The sequence below is a fragment of the Opisthocomus hoazin genome, chromosome 2, assembly GCF_030867145.1.
Source record: "Opisthocomus hoazin isolate bOpiHoa1 chromosome 2, bOpiHoa1.hap1, whole genome shotgun sequence".
Taxonomy (NCBI): Eukaryota; Metazoa; Chordata; class Aves; order Opisthocomiformes; family Opisthocomidae; genus Opisthocomus; species Opisthocomus hoazin.
Genome location: NC_134415.1, coordinates 59,351,806 through 59,368,903, shown reverse-complemented (window position 1 = coordinate 59,368,903; position 17,098 = coordinate 59,351,806). Strand labels below are relative to the sequence as shown.

At 39.4% G+C, this 17,098-nt stretch overlaps 1 protein-coding gene across 2 annotated transcripts in view; it reads left to right on the top strand.

Moving 5' to 3' along the window:
• SYNE1 (spectrin repeat containing nuclear envelope protein 1) overlaps positions 1–17,098 on the top strand; it is a 319,742-nt gene that overhangs the window by 34,421 nt on the left and 268,223 nt on the right. The window lies entirely within an intron of this gene.

Genomic DNA, 17,098 nt, shown 5'->3' with positions numbered 1-17,098 from the left:
GTGCTTTCCCAGTCTAAAGGAATAATGAAAAATTAAGAGGTGCAGTCTTTAAATGCAAACATTGTCATCATGAGAGATATCGTAACCAGTTGATACAGGGAGAGTCTGTATAAGCACGGTGTGAAACATAGCACTGAATTGCTCAGAAGGAATTCAGGTCTTGCAGTTTTTTCCCAACCAGACCTCCCTTGAAGAGGCTGACAATGTTTGGTCCCTCTTGGGGCCAGCTCCTGCCTGCCCTGGGCGGCCGGCTCTGCCGCTGAGCACAGCTGCTCTTGGCTGCTCTCTCCATGCTCTGATCCCTAACCCCCTGCTCCGGGCGCTGCTACAAATTCGTAGCTTCTAGGAGGATTTACTAGAGGTCACTCAAAATTAACTAGTTGAGCTGTGTGGTTCATCTGAGACTATGATTTCCCTTCATGAGTGAAGAGTCTGTTTCACCAGCTAGAAGCCACAGCAGTAGTTAAAAAGCAAGTGGCAAAGGGCTGGGTTCTCCCAAAAGTGTAGAGGTGGGAGAAATTCACCCAGTCATACATTTCTTTGTTAATGGGTTTTTTTGGGTATGGTTTTGTGCTGGTCAATAACACCTAGATATTATAATAATGGCATGTTTGTCTTTGCAAAAATAAAAGAATAAATCAAAACTTCTACACTGAAATTAGGAAAACTCATTACATGAATTGCTGATAATACTACATAATATGAATTACCATAAGCAAATACTTAATTTTTCTGACATCCTGTAGGTATTTAGATATGTAGTTCAAAATGGCCTGAGACCTCTTCTTCCTCTCCAGTGGACATGCACAAAGCAGAATGAGCAGCTGACTTCTTAGGGCAGCACAGATCTTGCTTTTTTTCTGAAACAAACCGGTTGTTATTTTTAGTAGAGGTGGTGGATAGGCCAGGTATGCATTCTTACCACAAGCTGCAGAGAAGATGAACAAATTCAGACAAAAGAAATAGAATAAATGTTAACAGAGAAATGCCAGCAGTTTGTCCCATTGTTGTCATAAGGAGAGTAAGAGGCAAGTGTTTGCTCCTGTGTTGCAAGGTTCTGTTTAGTATGAATTTTACCAGTTGCTACAGCCTGGTAGGAAATGCCTATCGGTGTTGTAAATCAGGTTCACTTACTGTGTTTGTGAGCCAACACCACAGTTGCATCTCTGTTGCAGCATATGGCCATGCAGCTATCTTTCTGCACAGGAAATGAAATTCAGCTCTTGTACCACCCTTGCTGTCGCCGTTGCATCCTTCTGCACCAGCAGTGGGCATGGGGCTTCCTTAACACCTCCTGAGAAAGTCTTACATTTAACAGGGGTGCACTTGACATATGTAAAAGCAGCACGTTGCTGGACAGGAGCAAGGTCACCCCTGTGCTGCCTGCTTTGCCTGTGCCAGAGCCCTGAAAGCCCGGGCTGGAGCTGCCTCTTCCCCTGTGGAGTCAGGGTAGTGCCTACTGCTGTGGGAACAGAAGGGACGTGACTCCTTGGAAGCCACAGCTGCTACTCCGACTTCTTACTTCCAAGCTTCAGGCTGGGCAGGAGCTTTACTGTAACGTATCTTAAGTGTTAGATACTTTGCCTAATAACCCAGATCTTCGTATGTTTTTAAGTTAATTTAAAACTGAAAATAAGCCAAAGTTTGGGGGTGGTACATTTTGGTGAACTGCAGTTCCCTTTCACTGGGTTCTTTGTCGTGATCATGATATTCTGATCCACAGCACAGTCCTCATGTTTTGCATTTTAATGTACTGTTACCTTTAAACAAAACTTACAAGTGCTCTCATGAGTCCTGAAGGGGCTTGGGGATTCTGTTTACTGATTATAAAATTCAGATACTTTGTGTGGGTTCTCACGATAATTTTGCTTTACTATTTTGGGAATGCAACAGAAGCATCCTGGGGAGTATCAAAAGGAAAAGGGCTGATTAAAAAAGGTAAAGTTTAAACCCGGATTGCCTGTTTTTCCTTTCATTTAGTCTGACTTGAGACTCTAATCTACATAAGCTCAGCTCATTGTGGTTTTCATCATGCTCTAATTTGCTCTTGTGCAGCCCTAATGATGTCAGTGGAATGGCTCAGTGTGAAATCACAATCAGGCCAAGAACTTTTAAGCTTTCTAGAATGTGTTCAGGTATGTCACAAAACAGTGGCACAGAAAAGGAAGAGATACATGCTACATATAATGAATAAAACAATAGTTGTACAAAACAAGCACAATATATGGGTTAGATTTACAACTTTTTTAAAATCCTTTTTTTTTATACCCTAGTATGAAATATAACCTAGATACAGTGAAAAAAAACAGGCAATGAAACAAGATACTGCTTTCTCAATAACTGATTTAACAATGTTTTACTGGCATATTTTTTACCCTGTGTTTCTGTAATTTGTACAAATTTTAGGGAAGATGTCATGCTGCTACCTGGAGGCTACTATGTAATCCTCTTATCTAAAAGTAAATGATGTAAGTTAGGACATTTGTTATAAATTACATAAAAAATTTAGTATCGGTGGATCTATCCATGTTTTTATTTTGACTTTGTTGAACATTTCTGGCTATTTCTTAGAAGATATATATATTCCTCACAAAACACTGCATTTTTTATGATTCAGTAACAATATTTTTCACACTAAGTGACTGAAATAAAGTATGATATTACACCATAATAAAAATATTCTTTGACTTTACTGAGCATGAAGTAAAGCTTGTAAAGAGGACAAGAAACCTGGAGTCTGCACTAATGTTTGTAACTATGTTGAACATACGTGTCCCAGACTCCTGGGATCTTGATCATCCAGAAGAGAAGTCAGCTGAGTGGTGTCCTATGTTTTCTCTGATCCTTGCCTCTTCCTAATGAAACTGAGCTTGGGACAGTAGGGAGTTAATGCCGCCAAGTTGTCATCCCCTTATGAGCTGGGATATGTGCTTACATCTGATGTGTTTGAGGACCACCAGGTCCACTGGATTAAACAAATCCAGTAAGTTTCTGTAACACTTTTCCTGTGAAAGGCAACAACTTAGTAGAAATGAAGAACTTTAAGCTTGTAATTCAGGTCACATTTAGAGGGCCCACAGGAAATTTTGGAAGAAATTTTGCCTCCACAATGAATGTTCATGCACCCCACTCCTTTCTGGTCCCACAGATACATGGAAATCCTGCAGCATGTGGCCTCTACCATATTCTCTCTTAGTTTATGAGATTACTGTCTCTGTGCTTATGGACATAAACAGTATGTTGTGCCTATTGGAACATGTATGGGTGTTATTATACTGATTGCTAATGTCTTCTGAGCCTGTCTTTGGCTGCCTAGTCATTGCCTTTGATAGCAATCAGCATATACTTACGCAACAGGAGTATTACAAAGGTATTTGAAGAAAATAACACAGGCTATGCCAGTGTTGGTTTGACTCCAGCTTTGGAACAGATCCTTGGTTTAGAGGAATCTGCTTTCATACTGCTCCAGCAGAATAAAATGGATTTAGAGCCTGGAAGGTCTGTTGATATTCTTTCTGTAAAGAAAAGTACAGTAAATTCTGTGCTACTCTGCCTTCCCATTCTGCAGAGGAGTTGTATTGAGGCAGACCAAAGACTGGAATAAATACAGCCAGAGCAGTATAATGTTTGACATAATTTATTTAAATGTTTCTTATTTTGTTGAACAGTTATGTTTATGGCATTGGGCTTTATTGTTTACCTGACTTAGTTGCAGATAGTTCCATAGACTGCCTTATAAAATGCACATACATATGCATATTTATCTTGCAGAGCTTCTCCTGAAGCTTGTTATCTGGTGTAAGGTGTGAAAGAGCTGAAGGAAAGGGGTTTTATTTGTCCTTAAAAATATATTCTTATTGTATCTTTTTGCCTGAGTATGAACTGGACCAAGACAAAGATTTTTTTTTTTTTTTTTTAATGGCAATTTATGGCAAAGCAAAAGGCATGCACCTTACACGTGCTCCTTGAGACTGGTGTTCTTGTGACTTCCTTAACTACTAGCAGTGAAATGACAAGTACTGTGAAATGTACCTGTCAGGTTTATCTATTCTAGGGCTGGAGATGGAGCACTGGTGTTCCTAGCAATGGAGAGTATTCACTAGGATTATTTTGGAATCTTATATTAGGTGAAAATTAGATGGACCTAAGAAATTTCAGACTTCTGAGGTTCAATAAAATAAGGCTTTCAACAAAAACTTTCTAAATATGTGTCATTGTGACTACTCTCCTTTTCTGTATGGAGAAGTGAAGAGTCTCATAACTGTTTTCTGTTGTGCACATGTATGCCAGTATGGGATGAACAAGCCTCTTTAAAGCAGCATGTCTATATGTGTTTTTTCCAGTTACTATGCAGCTTTATGGTCTACTGAATGAACTTCACTGGTTTTTGCTTGTATTTGTTATTTGCAAAGTGTGATTTTCATTATCACTTTGTCAAGAGGATATGGGTCATAGGATGATAGGAAAATTCAGGCTTGAAGGAGGTCTGTAGTCCAGCTTCTGGCTCACAGCTGGGTCAACTGTGAGCTCAGACCAGGTTTCTCAGGGCTTAATCTCCATGGACAGAGACTGCACAGCCCCTCTGGGTGACCTGATCCACTGCCTGACACTCCTCTGAGCAAGAGAGTGTTTCCTTTCCTGAAACATCATCTCATTTCAGCTTCTGCCCGTTGTCTCTCATCCTCCTACCATGCCACTGAAGAACCCAGCTCCATCTTTTTACTGGCCTCTCCATAGGTGTTGGGGGGCTGCAGCAAGGTTCCCCTGAAACGGTGTCTGCCCCAGGCAGAGCCAGGCCCCATCCCTTAACTTCTGCTTGCAGTATATGTAATGCAAGGCATGGAATGCAAGGCATGGACTCTATATGCATAAGGTCGCCCATTTGGGGTAAAGAATTCATGTTGCATGTTGTTATCTGTGTGCTAGTGCCTTACTTTTAGAATTTTTAATAAAAACTCTAGATTAAGTTCTGGCACCATTACTGTCATTAGCAAGACATCCTGTTGCTTCAGTGGAGTTGGGTTTTCCTTCACTGTGTTTCAGATGCCCCTTTAGATAGCCTGCAATCTTTTACTTATGTAAAAGCTGTGATGAAGTCTTGAAGAATTTTTCTGATTAAATATATAAGTATGAACTGCTGGGTTTGACAAGGAATGTATTAAATGTGAACAGTGCTTAGTCATGGCGTGATTCCTAGGGAAATTTGAGATGTCATTGTCTTTACACATTTTGTACGATGTTTCTTTTTCTTGTGATGGTTGTTGGTTTTTTTTTCTGTTTTGTTTATTGAACAACTTGCTCTGGATACGGTTATATCTTCTTTTTCATACTATTTTAATATTTTTTGGATGTCCAGTATATCTGAAATGCCATATGAGGAAATACCTTTTTCTGCTTATTTATGTACAGAACAACACATCTGTCAACATCAAGATGTAGTCAGTTGAATTGCAATAGGGTTCCCACAGGAGAAGAGAAATAAATTCTTCCTCTGAGCAGTTGTGGGCTTGATGAACCCCGTATATCTTCCAATTTTCAGGCTTGAAAAAATATTATTGCTAGGAGGAACTGATGCTGGGAGGTGGTAAGTGCAGGAGTTTATTTGGCAGGGCCAAGTAATAGCAAAACTTTGTGTGACATGGAAATATTTTCTCTTTACAAATGCATATGCTGTAAAACAATAATATGAAAGATGTGTACCTTTGTATTTCACATGAGAAATGGTTGCCAGCCTGAGGTATAATCTCAATGACAAATGCTTGTTTCATTCACTGGCAAAATTCTCATTAGTTTGCATGGTGCAGGATTAGGTCATGAATAATGACTAAGATCATGGTTATGATTAAGTAAATGATTAAGAAAATCATTTATTGCTATAAAAAAAAAGAGATATAAGAGAGACAGTAGCCTAGTAGGCCTTTTAAAAAATAATTGTCACAATGCAAAATTAGCATCTCGCTACTGTCTAGAGGGCAGTGCCCACGTATCATAAATGCTTGAAGTTAAGCCTCGCTTGCCCCTGGCTGTTGGGGATGAGGAGGATTATTTGCTTGCCGGCCACCACTGCCTTTCCCTTCGTGGCAGCATTACCCAAAAGCCGTGCACTTTGCTGCACCGACTCTCCCGCTGAACTCATCCAGCTCGATTTCTGCTGAGCTGGCGAGGGCAGAGGTGGGAGGGACGCTGCTCTCCCTCTCCTGCTGCCGCCCTGCAACAAGACTGGAGACTTCATCATTCTGACATGATGGCTGTTTCGCTTCTTGTCTTTTTAAGTGATGTAGTTGCTACAAATGTTCTGCACAGTGGTGCCTGTGATTTGCTACTACAGAAAGGACTGTTTAAGGCAAACACAGTAGTGACGATACTGGTTTGGTCTACTTTTTATTTCAAATTGCTTACTGTGGTGTTTCACAGGAGCATGTCAAATCACAGTTAAAAATACTAATCAGTCCCTAGACAAGTATGTTTTAATTAGAGCGATGTCCAGATTTATGCCAGAGTCATTCTGTTCAGCTCAGTCCAGTTCCGTTGAATAAGCTGGCATAGTATACAAGTGAAAGAAACTCGTAGGTAAAGATACATAGTTGCTGATTATCAACTTCTGTGTGAGTATTTGGAGGTGGAACGATATTCAGAGAACGGACTCTGATGTATGATCAAGTCCATCACTCCTAAGATTTGTTTTCAGAAGATTAAATTGTTTTCATGAACATTAGTAGCCAGTTTGCTTTTACATTTTTCTCTTTAAAAGAGTTGGACTTTAGGATATTTTTGCATATTTTTATGAATTTAATTGACCTGCTCATTATTTTTTGTAGCATTTTGATATCATAGAGAGGCAATGTTACAGAAATAGTACAAGAATTAAAAAGTCACATGCTTAATCATTATGTCTGATGGGGAGTGCAAAATCATAAACAATAAAAAATAACACAGTTTATTGATTGAACATTTTTCATTTATGCACCAAAAATGGTAGGGAACATTTGGATAAAACTTGCGTGGTTGTGTAATTCAAGAGTGGTCTTACCTCATGTGTAGGAGGAGAGAAAATATAGTCTGTATAGACACAATTACACCTGGTATATGTAACTTCTGTGAGTTGTCTTGGCAATGATAATATTATCATATGTTCTAGGACAGGTGTTCCATAAGGTGAGCAGATTCTGCCTGTTTGTTTCACTTTTCCAGCTGCCAGTCAGAGGTTTTTCCTACATTCTGGGTACATGCTTTCTAGAAAATTTACACCTTTCTCCTTTCTTCCTCAGATTCCTCCCTTTAAACCCAGTTTTTGTCCCTTCTGTGTCTGAAACAGAGAGCGAAATCTAATGGCCATCATGGGGATAGGAGGGAAAGTGGGGACAGGTGTTGCACATGCAGAAAAGTTTCTTTCTGAGATTACTTGGAGCTGAAGCAATTATGGGCAGTAAAGATTGATTTTTGCCCAATATTCCTCAAGCTGAAGCATGTTCACCCACTCTTTGTGGGAACAGTATATGTGTAGTCTCCTTAGTGCTTCATCAAGGTTATGAAGGTGGGTTGTCAGAGACTCTGAAAGTGCTGAAATTCAAGGGTATGTAAGAATTTGAAAAGGCTTGTAATTTGGAAAAATTAGGACAGATTTTTGCAGGGGTAGCAGAGCTCTGCTTCTTGCCAAATGTATAACTCTGAAGTTCCTATTTATTCAATCATGCATTGAGAAAAAAGTGAAGAAGCAGCCAATCTAAAATTAAGACTCTTTACATCACAAATAGCTTGTAGATGGTTAGACAAAACATAATTTTATTTCCACTGGCTTGTTAAAGCATTGCTAGCAGTAAATCATAAGCTTGTTTATATTTCTTCACTGTTTGTAGCTCTTTATCAGATAGTTTCTTTACGAGCTCTTTTTATCTTTCTATGGTTGAAAAATTAAACAGCCTTCCAGACTTTGACAGCCCTTAGTTACCGTAATAGAATTGTCTTTAGGAATCAAGTTTTCGCTGAAACAAGTCCTAATAGAATTGCACTTTGTAGATCACCAATTTTTCTTGAAGTTTCAGCAGCCTCTTTTACATTTTGGCTAGCAGAACTGAAATACAGACCAGGCTATGAATCTTATCACTCTGGAGGCTCCTTGAATGTTTAGGCAATTAGAAGTTTTCAGTAGGGTGTTTGGATGTTTACCTTGAAAGTCATTGTCAGACAGCATGATAGTGGTCGAAGTTGAAAATAGTTGGTCCTATGCAGCTTTCATGAAAAGAACTCACTGATGGTGAGTGGACTTTATCAAACAAGGTATGAAACGGTGCGTTTTTTTAAGATGTTCGTATTTCATGTAGTACTGAGAGCATAGAGACTCTGCAAGAATAAGGATCACAAAAGTAACTTTCACTGCAGGGAAATTTCAGTTTACATGCAGGACATTGCCTAATTTGACTTCCTTGAAAATCCCTCTCTTTTTGGATAGTAACTCTGCTGCCAGGTGCCCTATTTTGAATTGTACAACATAGCAAGATATTTACTTGGTATCAAAAAGTTAGTGTTACCATTTATTACCATGTCTGTGTCTGTTTCATACTGAATTTGAGCTATTCTGTTGTTTTATTCTAGACTTTTTATTAGTATTCGGACTATTACTAGGTTTATTACTATAAACGAGTAGTAATGTTTACTGTCATTGCTGGTGAATACTCTGAATTTAAGAACAGCTTATTAAAAATACCAGTAAAATAAGGGAATTTATTGTAATATCACTGTGGAACCCTCACAAGAGACAGATATTTAGTCCACGTTTCATCAAGTTTGTGGATGCCTTGGAATATTATATGGCAACATGAACCAGCAAGTGCCCTTGCTGCTAAGAGGTATCCTGGGTTGCATTAGGCAAAGTATTGCCAGCAGGTCGTGGGAGGTGAGCCTTCCCCTCTACTCAGTGCTGGTGAGGCCACCCCTGGACCACTGCGTCCCGCTCTGGGCTCCTCAGTACAGGAGAGACATGGACATACTGGACAGAGCCCAATGAAGGGCCACAAGGATGATGAAGGGACTGGAGCATCTCTCCTGTGAGGAAAGGCTGAGGGAGCTGAGGCTGTTCAGCCTGGAGAAGACAAGGCTCAGGGGGATCTTATCAATGTATAGAAATACCTAAAGGGAGGGTGCAAAAAGGATGGCGCCACGATCTTCTTGGTGGTGCCCAGGGGCAGTGGGCACAATCCGACACACAGGAGGTTCCGTTTGAACATCAGGAAATGCTTTTTCACTATGAGGGTGACTGAGCCCTGGTACAAGTTGCCCAGAGAGGTGTCTCCATCCTTGGAGGTATTCAAAAGCCATCTGGATGTGGTTCTGGTCAGCTGACTCTAGATGTCCCTGCTTGAGCAGGGGGGTTGGAACAGATGACCTCTAGTGGCCCCTTGCAACCTCAACCATTCTGTGATTCTGCAAGCTTAACTGGAATCTTGCTCTTGTCCGAGATGTACTTCCTAGTGAAATTGATACCTTAAGTTTCCACACTCGAAAGGAAAATATACAGTTAGGGACTGAGCACTTCACAGTTTTAGGTGTGGTTTATTTATCTTTCATTGTTTATTCGTATCCAATGCTATACAAATGTAAAAGATTTCATAGTTTATATTCCGCACTGAAGTATGTAAATGTAGTTCTTCCTATCTGGGTGATTGCACTAAAATTCTGCTGACAACAGTTGATGTAGCTCAGTTTAAACGAGCTAAACTTTACCAGTTTACATCTACAGAATTTGTCTTTAAGTATGCAGGGAAAAATAATTTTTATCTGTGGTATTTTATTCCCACAGATGGACTCAAGCAGTAATTAGTAATTTACAGTTATTAGTATAAAAATCTGCAGAAGATATTAAACAGTAGTGGGCCTGCGTTTTTTAGCCTCTGGTTTTCAAATATAATTTTCACCAAGGAGATTTGCATGTTTCACATTACATTGTAACGTGGATATATTTTTAGCACAGACTGTTGTTAATCCTCAATAGTAACAATGTTTGTATTTCCGTAATTATTCTGGTTTTTTGTTTTCTTGTGCATTTCTTCTGTTGATTTTGGGGTAAGCTGGAACAGTGTGTGATAAGGGCCTAAAATCCAACTTTAAAGGGCTCTTGTTCTGTCATCAGAAAAGCGTAGGTGTACCTGTGCCACGTGCTACCCGGTACAGGTGGACTGACTGAGCCACACAGTGAAGAGCGACATCGTGTGCATTTCTCCCATACTCACAGTGCTACTTCTGCACAGATAATTTCACCTCATTTGGAAGTTCGTATTTTCATGTAGGTGTACAGGACAGGTTAGAAAATAGGACTGGAAAAGTCTTCTAAATCATCTATCATCTGGCTTTATAGGCTACCACACCAGTAAAATGATGTTGGAGGCCTTGGAGATTGCACTATTCTTCTTAAGGGGAAAAACTGTCCGCTAACTCCAGCCTAAATATATTCATATCCCATCACATGCTTCTTCTGTGGTGCTTTTGCATGGTTTTTAATTTCAAGAAGTTTTTCCTTTTCTGGTGTTCATTCCTTTCTCTCTCTGTATTTGCAGAGAGCAATTACAGTCTTTGTGAGAGTAAGCAGCTACACGGCTTTAGTTTTCTCTATAGTACCTATTCCAGCTGTTCACACTTTTTGAACATGGGTTGCCAGAACTCTGTATAATACTCAAGTGTGCTTATGTGTCTGGAACAATAATTTTTATTCTCCAATTCAGCTGATTATGTCTTACGTGATAGCATCGTGAGATTCCATTTGCCGTTGTCACACTAATGGCTCACATCATTCCTATAGCAGAACTACAAAAGTGTGTCTTCCTCTACTTTGGTTTTTATATAATGAGTTTCCACCTCACAGCAGAAATGCTCCCTGAGTATGTAGCTTTGCATTTTGACCTGCTTAGTAACAGTGATCTAACTGTTTTCAGTCTTCAGTCAGCTCAATTTCTTTAATTTTCAAGATATTCTGAATCCATTGTAATGGTGTTTCCCAAATACGAATTGGTGGTAAACTTTATAAGCACTGTTGTGATTTTCCTGCCAAAATCATGGCTGAAAATTTGAAGACTTGGACTAGTTGAGGAACTCCAACCTTTGTTCCTACTTATATCGTCATTTAAGGAAGCTCCTTTATCAAAGTAGCCCTGTTTTTGAGTTCTCTACCTGCATAATAACTTGCTTTGTGAGTAGTTTCAGTGGTGGATAGTGGGACAGCTCTCTGACTTAGGTACTGCTTAGTGTAAGAGTGGCAGAATTTGTCATGTATTACTTGTTAAAGAAGTATCACATTTAAAATACCAGTGGTATAATTTTTTAAGTGAAGGATTGTGTGTTTGGAGACACTTAGGAAAACAAAGGAAATCGGATGAAGGTATGAAACCATTGTGAATGTGCCAAAGTGTATCCAAGTGTTTTGAGAAGGCTGGCATTCAGAAACAGCAGATGGTCTTGGCTCCGAGAGGAATAACCACATGATTTAAGGCCATGTTATATTTGTACAAGACCTCGGCTGGAAAGATGTATGTGCAAACAGCTTGCACACAGTTCTTCACTCCTAACATCTCTTCAGCACCTGCATAGATCATCATCCTGTTTCTGGAACATTTTAAGTATTAATTTGTTTCACCAGGATATGCTAGATTTCTTTTTTTATTATTACTTAAAGAACAATGAAAATAGGAGTTATCATTACCTCCAGAACTGAGTTCTTAAATGTGCTTATATGTATTTTTGGTTTATTACAATTCGTACTTGGAAGAGTAATTAATTTGTAAGGTCCTGATTTGAACCTGAGCTGGAACATATCTGAGCATATATATAATTTTATAAATACAGTGAGAAATTCTTATGACTGCTTTAAGTAACGTAGCACATTTTTTACTAACAATACAGAACAGTTTTTCATAAAATCACAGAGCCAAAGAACAGGCCAGGGTAGAAGGGTCCTTGAAAGCTCATCTGTCTAAGCTTTTGTGGGAAAGGGGGCGTAGATGAGATTATCTAGCATCCTGTCCAATGGCAGCTTGAAAACCTCCAGTGATGGAGACTCTACCATGTCCCTGAGGAAGTTGTTCCAGTTAAGGATTGTTCTCACTGTGAAAAATTTCTTTCTTAAATCAAGACGAAACCTTTCCAGGTGCAACTGTTACCTGTTATCCCTTGTCTTCTCATTGTGGCTGTTTCTGAAGACAGGGTCTCTGTCCTCATTGTAGCTGCCCTGTAAGTGCTTAGCTCTTTCATTTACTTCTAATACTGAACCTATTCAGTTGAAATATTGAGTTGCATAGATCTTAATGTCTACAATAAGTGTAACTATAGTAAAAATGATCTCAAGAGTACAAATGCCCAGACTTTCCATGGAATAAATAGGGGATTTTACAGGTTTTTTTTAAAGCCTTTAGTAAGCCATTGTCATTTCACTGAGCTGAGCTATAAAGAGAATTGACACATGATTGTAGAATGTCTTTTCTGTAAGATAAGAATTGTTATGTATATTTTGCTTTTCTGCACAGATTTATGTCAAATTTACAGACACTGCACTCCTACATCCTGATTTAATCTCTTGGACAGCATGTACCTAGTATGTCTCCATTAGTTTTTATTTATTTCAGTAGATTCTGAGCTCATCCAAGTCAAATTGTCTCCACTGCTTTTAGGCTGTTGAACTCACTGTAGGCATAGAAAAACAGTAATCTTACCATTGGTAGTAGAAATTTGCTCCGTGCGGTGCATTTGGTGTAGTGCATTTTAGTTTTTGTGCCTTATTAAATAGAAACATTAAACATTCAAATTCAAACATTTTTGCACAAAGTCTCTCCAGGTTGTAGTGCTTAATGTTGTGAACGGTCCTATTGATGTCATATAATATTAGCAAATCTACTGAAAATCAATGACAACTGTTAGAGTAATTTGTCTACCTGACACGGCTGGCTTCAGGCAAGCAAAACTTTCGATGGTTATAGGAGCTCATGTAAGTGCCATAGAGTGAGTAAAAGAAGGAATTGGAGCATGCACTTTCGATTTTCAAACATATGCTGCCTTCAGTCTTATCTCATAGACAGTTTTGTACAACTGCATGTGAAGTACCCTTCTTGACTGTAGAATGACTACTTAAATCCCTAACTAGGATACTTGTAGGCACACTGCTGAGTATCTGATTTTAGTTAATATCTTCTTCAGAATGCTGCTTTTAGAAATTAATTAAATGAGCTCATAATGGTTTTTTATTAGGTGTTCTTTTCATTTCTGACTGTATTCCGTCAAGTGCGGGTAATATGAAAATGAGTAATATATATTACAGCCACATGGAGATTAAGACAACACTTAGTGGAGATGATGAGAATAACAGTAGTGCAGCAGCATAGGCAGAAATGCAGTAAAGATTAAATGCAAATACATTCATTGATTAGTTCTAAATACATTCTGCCTCTGCATGCAGAGAAGAACAAAATGCAGCCCACCCAGGCAAAATATGGAGCAGAACAATTTAATCACAGTTTGGTTTTGGTTTTTGTGTTTTGTTTTGTTTTTTTTTTAACTCAAAACACAAAACAGGAGCAACTATGCTGCAAGGACTGGGCATGGGAAGGATGCACAAAGTCATAAAAATGACATTTTGGGCGTGTATCTTCCAATCCACTGCAGAAATCATGCTGTTCTCATTAGTTTCTCCAAACACCGAGGGAAGCCCTTCTGATCAACATGAAGAGCAGTTACGGGCAGTAGAGCTATGTCCGGACTGTGTCCTGGCTTCTGAGGATCAAGATTATATCAGTGCACTGTGCTCTGTTCCTTCCTGTGAAAACCAGAGCACCGGAAAGTGGGGGATAACGCATGTCTGGATGGAGCAGGAACATTTGACATGTGTGTATGCGAATATGGGCACAACAGGGCATGACCTTAGATTTGAGGACTGGAAGTCTCCCAAGTCCCAGAGCAAAAACATGCTCTGTGACAGCTGAAGTGTTGCGGTGAGGTGGAGCCAACAGCCTGTGTTAAAGCACACACTCTCTGGCGCTGGCGAAACTTTTGGGTTTCCACGTTTCAAAAATTTAATCCACTTGCACAGTCCACAGCAAGTGCTTCCAGAGAGACTGATGGGTGAATGTGCTTGTATAAGAATAAATTGACTAAGAACAAGAGAAGAAACAATGATTTGTTTGGTTTGCATTTGATTATAGCCAGATATTTTTTAAAATACAACCTTCTTTGTGTGATAAATTGAATCATTCTGTGTATCTTTCTAACTAGTGGCTGGATAGACACCTTCTCTGGTTTAGAAGTGAAGGAAATAAATAAGAAATGTGTAAAATCGAAATATATATTTTGTAAATACATTTCAGACAGACAGTAACAGCAGAAAGTTCTCAGCAGTGTGCCACTTGCTGTCCAGCAGCATGCTGCACAGCAGGCGGCATTTCTGCGGCTGTGGGACTGCTTCTCCACGCTTCACTGTCCTGTAACTATTCTACCAGTATGCAGAGTTTTTTTTCTCTACTTCCACTCTTCCAAATGACATAAAACCTTTGGCCCCCAAACCACTGTACTAAGGTTACCTCTAGACTAAGCAATGGTATATGCTGGTGTGAACCCCACAGAGCCGATCTCCATCATTTTCCCTAGTAGGGGTTTGAGCAAGGATGACTGGTTGCCCTCTAGCCCTTGTGCACGGGTTTCCTTTCTGTAGCAACTGGTGGAGAGCAGACTGGTGCTCAGTGGTGAAGCAGGCTATGGCTGGTGTGGGCACCTAGGTCTCGGAGCTTGGAAATTTAGATGACAGATCTGTTAGTGGGACTGGCTCACTGTCTCTGATAAAACACGTTCAATAGAGGCATGTATCACAAAGCCACGCTTTGACAAATCCTATCTTTCTCCTCAAAATACAAAGAATTGAGAAGTCCTAAGTGCATGAGATATTTAAAAATGTATTCCCATTCTTTGTACCAATACTGCTAAGTCTTCTTGTCAACTGCATTGCAGTGGCTGCTGAAATAACTTTTTTTCTCTTTCTTACTTTGCTACCACTGCCCATAGCTCCCTTATCCTTTTTTTCTTCCTACAGTGTAGAGTGTTACTATTCAATTTAGCAACTTGCAAACAATATATTATCTTTAGAGCTACCACCAAATTTTTTACTTTGTTTGTTGTTTTTTGTAAAGCAAAACTGTCCCGCATTGTTCCATAAAAACATTAACTGGAGACTTAACGGAAAATAAATGAGCCTGCATTGCCTCTGTGTAGTGCTCTTGGATGCGGTAATCCATCTGTTATGGAGGTGTTGATTAAACTATATAGCTTAAAATATTGCTAAGTAGAGGCTCCATATTATTGCTTTGACTCTGCAAGCTTTTCCACAGCTGCTTTAAGCTAAGAAAGTCCTTGATGAAGATGGAAATTGCTATATAATATATCTTATTGAAAGCTTTAGTGAATTTATGCCATACTGCTGACCAAACAAACTATCCCAGCGGGGTGCTGTTTGCTGCTTTCTGGGCTGTGTTGTGTTCTCAAGTGACATCTTGAAGCATTGCAGGTGGTTTGGCACACTTTTCTGCACTTCTGAGTTGTTTTACTGGTATTGCTAAAGGTGCCGAAGACCTACAAAACAAAATAAAACAAAACCAAAAGCTCCTTGGTGTTATTAGGACAGAGCTATAAAAACCAAAGAAAACAAAAAAGGATGCTGAACACAAGGAGCTGTGAGCAACTTGAATTGATTTTCACTAAATTAAGAAACAAAGCAAATCTCCACATATTAGGTCACTGAGTATCAATCAAGATGCTTTTACTAGACATGTGTGAACTCGTCCCTGTCATGTCTCTCACTCTGTGCACGAGAGTGCTCCACGTGTTCCCTCGCAGCAGAACCCTGTGTTTGCAGCCCTGTGCTGCCGTGACCTTCTCACCATCGGGTCCCCAGGCACATGAGGCGAGAGGTGCAGGGTGTGAGCCCCGCTGCTGTGCACCCCACATCTCCCTGCGGCACTTGGAGCTCAGTGGCCGCGGAGGGGCTGCTGCCACCGCCGCCAGGCAGGGACCATGCTGCCAGGGAAGCCTGCCTCCTCTGCCAGGGAGCTCGCTCTCTCTTCGTAGATGTGATACGCATGACACTAGTCATTATAATGTGCATATAAGAGGAATATTTTATCAGCATATTCATAGCTGTCTGAAGATACATGGCTGGTTTTGTTCATCTTTCAAAATAATTTGTTCTAAGTGTTTTTAAGTAAATATATCCAATTACATTTGTCTTCTCTTTTATGAGTCAGCCTAAAAATACAGTCTGTTAGTGGTGCTTTGGTAGACAAAAGGTTTGTACAAATATGAAGACATTTCCAGACAATTAAAGGAAGACTTTTGTTTAAATAAAACAAAACTTTCTTGCAAGGTTTCTTTCAGATGCAGAATGATCTTGTCAGAGTCATTGAATTTTACAAAAACAACAATTTGAATTCAACCTCAATAACAGTATATTTACTGTAGTGGCATAATAAAAGTGGGCCTTTTATTCTCATTTCATTAGTGTGTACTGCTCTGTTGGGCCCTGTGGGTGAACAACATATGAATCTCCCCTCATAGTGTTTCACAACTGCCTTCATTTTACCAGAGCAAAACAAAGTCTGTTCAAATGCTCTGTTGCTCTGATATAATGAAAAAGAAAGTACTGCATATTAACATAAATTTGAGTATGTTTCAGGCTGATCTAGGTGCACCCCAAAAATTCTGTGCATCCTTACACACATTTCAACCTTCTTGTACAACAGTTCAAATATATTATTATTCTTATATATTATTCTTATGTATTATTTTTATTTTTGTATATTTTTATTAAATATATTATTATTATATATGATTGAAAGCTAAGCGGCCTACGTGTCTGTTCAGATTCATTGCTTGCTATTTCTTCCACTTCACTGTTGCAAAACTGAAGGACACCCATGTCTAAATAGAATATGTAGTGATGAACCCAAGTGGTTGATTTTAAAAGCTGCTTTCCTTTATATGTATGATGACCTAGAGAAGGGCTATGCCATTCAGCCATTTTTATGCTTACTGAGCAGTGTGTTGTTATAAAAGCACTGGTGAGAAGACTGCATCGCTT